Genomic DNA, 6,203 nt, shown 5'->3' on the forward strand with positions numbered 1-6,203 from the left:
TTCTGTGAACCCTCTTTACAAATGTAACAGTCTTTTGTGGATTAAATGTCCTCCAGAAAGCTGGGTGTGGTGACTCATGCCTTTAATCCCAGCACTTGGAAGGCAGTGTACCCTTACTTACCCAAGGAAAATTTAAACGGGCTAAAAACTACCATAATTACCGATGAGAGAAGAGAAAAAAAGATACAAGGTTTTGAAGATTCGTACGTGAAAAAGAGGCGGCAGAAGACAAAAATGTTTTGTGAACAGAAGAAACGTCTGGACTAAATGCCAGTGAAGAATAGCAATAACAATGCTCTAAAATGCTGCATTAAATTTAGATATTAGAAATGACACCAAGCAAGCCAATCTTTGCACAGTGACATCAATGTCTCACTTGGAAATTGTTCTCAGAAACAATGTTGTATCACAAGGTTACAGGGAGAATAGGCTTCTCTCTCACATTTGCCCAAACTGACCAGGTACCTCTGAACATAAAAAAAAACAAACACACAAAAACCAAAAACAAACAAACACTCTTCCCTGAAGGATGAGTATGAATCTCCTAAGGTTCAGATGGTGCTGAGGCCTCAGTGTGTGTGTGTTTGTTGTGATACCTCAGTAAAACCCCCCACTCTATCCCCTACAGACAAAGAGAAGCTTAAACCAGGATTCCTAAGTGTAGATAAGAACTTAGACCCCTTTTCCCCAGGTGGCTGTATCTGCTACAGGGACTTTGGAAAACACAGTCAGGATATTCGACCAAAAGACTAAAAAAGGGAGGTGGGTTAAAATAAATTATATGGTCTGTGCCTTTAAGAACTAGCCTCACAAAGAAAGGGGAGCGCTCCTTCCAACCTCCCTGCTGTGAGTGAGAGATTTAGAAGAGCCTCCCTGGAGGCTTGTAAACTTAGAATACACCTTACTTTTGCATTCTGTAGCTAAAGTATCCAGTGGCAGCTTTGGGGATGCGATCTAGGCACAACAAGACCCTCACTCTATTGTCTCAAAAAGGGGGCCTTAGAAAAAGATATCTCAATATAGATAGACCCAGGCCAGTTTCAAGTCCCCAGAAATGATGGCGCCAGCCCCAGGAACAAAAGAACAGAGTTAGGATGTCTTGATGGTAACCAATTAACAATGAGATGCCCCTCTCTGGAGATAACATGATGGACCCCAGAGATGAGTTGTAAAACTCCTGACAGGGCAAACAGATAAGCTAGAATAAGATAAAGTCCAGGCCCGGGAAAAACTGGACCAATCAAGGATGGACCCATACTAACCCCCTCCCCTCTAAGAAATTTTATGGGTTTTGCCTATAAAAACTAACTTCTGGGGAAGATGGCGGCAAGCGGTACTTCACAAGCTAGTGGCTAGGAGGAGAAGAAAGGTGCTGATGAGTCCAGTAGAGAGATAGTTTGGATCTACAGGACCACAACCATTAAGAATTAATAGCAGGAGGCAGACGGACCCAGCAGCAGTTGACAGGGACATATATGCCCGGCAGCAGCAGAGACAAGCAGATGCAGGTGGGCCTGTGGTGGCGGAACGCAGAGGTGGACAGGCCCGGGGAGGAAGACAGGCAGATGCGGCTTGGAGCGGGGACACCCCTGGCCCCAACACCTGGGGAGGAGGCTGTCTCCGTGGGTCGGAGCCGGAGCGAATCTGAACACTCCGTCTGAGGACAACCCAGGGCCCAACTGCTGATCCTGTGAAACCCAACAACTTAGAAGTGTTGGTGAGACTACCCTGCTCAGCTGAAACCCATCTGGGAGAGGATTCAGATGCCTACAGTTTGAAGTCTGAAGAAACAAGATCTGCTGAGGAGTCGACAAATGAACAAAATGTGACCTGGGAACACAGAAGAAGGCGCTACCCAGCCACCAAACCAGATCACCAGAATCATAAGTATATAATTCACGGACTGAAATCAGCTGCCCCTGAAGAAACAGCCCAATAGCACCAATTTAACCAAGAACCCCTACTAAACCAAGACTAAAAATTAGAACAAAAGAGGCACTCTCAGACACAGACACCACCTGCAACGCACAGAGGAAGAGATGAGTAGACACCAGTGCAAAAATACAGGCAACAACATAAAGACCTATATGGCAACATCAGAACCTAGTGATTCTACACCCGCAAGACCTAAACATACCATGACAGAAGAAACAGAAGAAATCAACCCTAAAAATGACTTTAAGAAGATGATAGAGGCCCTTAAAGAAGAAATAAAACATTCCCTCAAAGAAGCAATAAAAACTTTCCTTAAAGAGGAAATGAAAAACTCCCTTAAAAAGGAAATAAAAACTTCCCTTAAAGAGGAAATGAAAAACTCCATTAAAGAGGAAATAAAAAACTCCCTTAAAGAAATGGAAGAAAAAACGAACAAAAAATGGGAAGAAATCAAATCAAGCCAAGAAAAAGCAATTAAACAGATGAAAGAAACATTCCAAGATCTGAAAAATGAATTTGAGACAATAAAGAAAACACATGCTGAGGGAATGCTGGAAATAGAAATCCTGACTAAACAAAGAGGAACTACAGAAACAAGCATAACCAACTGATTGCAAGAGATGGAACAGAGAATCTCTGACACTGAAGACACAATAGAGAAAATAGATTCTTCAGCCAAAGAAAACACTAAAGACAAAAAAGTCATAACACAAAACGTCCAGGAAATTTGGGACACCATGAAAAGACCAAACCTAAGAATAATAGGGATAGAAGAAGGAGAAGAATACCAACTCAAAGGCACAGAAAATATATTCAACAAAATCATAGAAGAAAACTTTCCTAACCTAAAGAAAGAAATACCTATGAAGATACAAGAAGCGTACAGAACACCGAATAGGCTGGATCCAAAAAAAAAAGTCCCCTTGCCACATAATAATCAAAACACTAAACACACAGAACAAAGAAAAAATATTAAGAGCCGCAAAGGAAAAAGACCAAGTAACATATAAAGGTAAACCCATCAGAATAACACCAGACTACTCAATAGAGACTATGAAAGCTAGAAGATCATGGACAAATCTCATGCAGACACTAAGAGACCACGGATGCCAACCCAGACTATTATCCCAGCAAAACTCTCAATCACCATAGGCAGAGTAAACAAAATATTCCAGGATAAAACCAGATTTAATCAATACCTGTCCACAAACCCAGCCCTACAGAAAGCACTAGAAGGGAAAATTCAACCCAAAGAAGCTAAACACATCCATGAAAACTCAGGCAATAGATAATCCCACACCAATATACACCAAAGAAGGACAACACAACACAACCACAGAAAATAACAGGAATTAACAATCACTGGTCATTAATATCCATCAATATCAATGGTCTCAACTCACCTATAAAAAGACGCAGGCTAACAGAATGGATAAGAAAACGGGATCCATCCATCTGTTGCATACAAGAAACACAATTTAACTTCAAAGACAGACACTACCTCCGAGTAAAGGGCTGGGAAAAGGCTTTCTAAGCAAATGGACCTAAGAAACAAGCTGGTGTAGCTATCCTAATATCTAGAGAAAAAGGATGTTTCAAAAGAGAAGAAGTCTTGTGGCAATGCCTCAGTGGTCCAGGTAACTACCAGAACTCGGAAATCCGCGACGGAGACTAAGGCAGCAGAGATGAAACACATAGATGTACATACAGGAAATAATAAAGAAAAAGTCAGTAAAGCCAAGAACAAAAGAAAGGTGGATGTTGAAGCCCATCCGTCAGATGAGCCTGTGAACGAGGAACCAGTGACAAAAAAGAAAAAAAAAAGATGGAAAGCAAACCCAAAAATAGTACCAAGGTGCCAAAGGATGACAGCAAGACGGAGGAGACTAAGGGGGACAATAAAAAGCAAAATACTTCCACTAAAAAAGGTGCAAAGAAGAAACCTCAAAAAGGTAAATCAAGTAAGAAAGGCAGCAGACCTGCTCAGGAGACGCAGAAGGAGAAGGCTCAGGCAGAGCCTCCTTCCATGGAGCTGGCTCAGGAGGAGGTCTATTCCGGTCCTGCACTCACTCAGGTGGTAGTCACCCCTACAGGCTCTACTCAGCCCGGGCTTCCTTCTCCCATGGATATTGCTCAGACTGGGCCTGCTCAGATGGAGCTGCCTTCTCCCCTGGAGCTTCCTCAGAGGGAGCTGCCTTCTCCCCTGGAGCCTCCTCAGATGGAGCCGCCTCCTCCCCTGGAGCCTGCTCAGAGGGAGCTGCCTTCTCCCCTGGAGCTTCCTAAGAGGGAGCTGCCTCCTCCCCTGGAGCCTGCTCAGAGGGAGCTGCCTTCTCCCCTGGAGCTTCCTCAGAGGGAGCTGCCTCCTCCCACGGAGCCTCAAAAGATGGAGCAGCCTCTTCCCATGGAGCTTACTCAGATGGAACAGCCTCCTCCCATGGAGCCTGATCGGATGGAGCCTCCTCCTCCCATGGAGCCTGATTAGATGGGGCCGCCTCCTCCCATGGAGTCTCAGCAGGGACATTGTCAGAAGAGGCTGCTTTGTCCTTTGGACCATGCTCAGGTGGAGGTTGCTCAGACAGGGCCTCCTCACATGGGATCTGTTCAGAAGGAGCCTCCTGCTGTCATGGAGCCACCTCTTCAAGTGAAATCAGTCACCAAAAGGTCTTCTCCCCGAAAAGAGAGTACCAAGGAGAGGTCGGGCATGCGGAGTGAGGTGGTGCGGCAGGAGCAAGTCCTTATTGAAGTTGGCTTAGTGCTGTAGATAGCGCTGAAGGGAAGCAGGCACGCACAGGATCTTCCAAAGGGAAACTCAAGAAGAGACGAGACACCCAAGGACCAAGAAATTGGCTCTGATGGGGAAGGAAATAAAATGGCCCCTATCAAGAAAGTGGGAACAGAGGAAGCTGGCAAGAGTCTAGCTACGCTTGCTGCTCCCAAGGAATCTACCAGTGTCTTATCCTCGGAACAAAACTCAAATGGGTCAGGTGGTGAAATATTACATGCTAAGTGTCAGACTGGTTCAGCTGGGCTTTGTGAAATGGAAGTGGACACTGAGCAGAACCCAGACAGTGTCCCTGTGAAAGCCTCAGCACCCGAACTGGCGTCACCATTGCCTCCGTCCCATCACCAACCGTAACGGCCTCGTCTCCTATCACTTTGGCTGAAAACGAGTCACCGGACATTGATGAAGACGAAGGCATCCAGTCATGATGGAAGTGACCTGAGTGATAATATGTCCGAGGGAAGTGATGATTCTGGGCTGCATGGGGCTCGGCCAGTGCCACAAGAAGCAAGTTCAAAAAGTGGGAAGGAGGGGTTGGCAGTTAAAATAACTGAGGGAGAGTTTGTTTGTATTTTCTGTGATCGGTCTTTCAGAAAGGAAAAGGATTACAGCAAGCACCTCAATCGCCATCTGGTTAATGTATACTTCCTTGAAAAAGCAGCCGAGGGGCAGGAGTAGTGAGCCGGCCGGTGGAGGGCGGCTCATCACAGTTTGTAAGCAATGCCTCACTTTTAGTTTAAGGCAGTAGACACACACAAGCTCGCTTTAATTAGTGTCAGTGCTGATTTTTAAGTGACATTATTTCCTTAGGACTGTATGTGTTACCTAGTGACTTGCAAAAACCTTAGTAAATCCTAGGGAGTTAATGTAAGAAAACAGATACTTAATCTGTTAGCTTGTGCAGTGAAGAAAGGCGGGATGGTAGGTGATGTTCTCCGGGGTGTCTGCCTGTGTGGAACCGATCGGGTGTTCTGCCCTTTTCACTTCACTTGCTATTTTTTTTTTTAGTATTTTGATTTTAGATTGCTGTATAAAAATTAATTAAGTTCTAGAGATAAAAAATTTAAGTGAAAAAAATCACAGTGAATGTTCTGTCCAGTTTGTTTGATTATGTATTTTTGTTCTTTTTTTTTATTTTTTTTTTTTTTTTTTTTTTTTTTTTTTTTTTTTTTTTTTTTTTTTCTTGATGTTCCTGTTTAGGCTTTTTTGAGTGATGAAATACGAAACATTAATGTGTGGGTGAAAAGCTTTGTGAAACTCTGAGTGAAGTTTTAGTTAAAGTTGGTTGAATTTGGGATTGACTGGGAGGCCAAAGATTTAAAAAGCAGAAGATTCTCTCAAGACACAAGTTGTGTGATAATAGTGTGTTTTGTGTGTGTGAATGAGAATTTGTAAATGTTGAATTCTAGGCTCTGACAATCATTGTCAGTGCAGATTAAGCTGCAAGTATTTATGCTTTAAAACTTAAATTATAAAGCTAGTTACG

At 43.7% G+C, this 6,203-nt stretch overlaps 1 pseudogene; it reads left to right on the plus strand.

Moving 5' to 3' along the window:
• The first annotated feature begins 3,527 nt into the window (after positions 1 to 3,527).
• LOC114698149 lies at positions 3,528 to 5,488 on the plus strand (annotated as a pseudogene).
• The last annotated feature ends 715 nt before the right edge of the window (positions 5,489 to 6,203 follow it).

The sequence above is a fragment of the Peromyscus leucopus genome, chromosome 19, assembly GCF_004664715.2.
Source record: "Peromyscus leucopus breed LL Stock chromosome 19, UCI_PerLeu_2.1, whole genome shotgun sequence".
Taxonomy (NCBI): Eukaryota; Metazoa; Chordata; class Mammalia; order Rodentia; family Cricetidae; genus Peromyscus; species Peromyscus leucopus.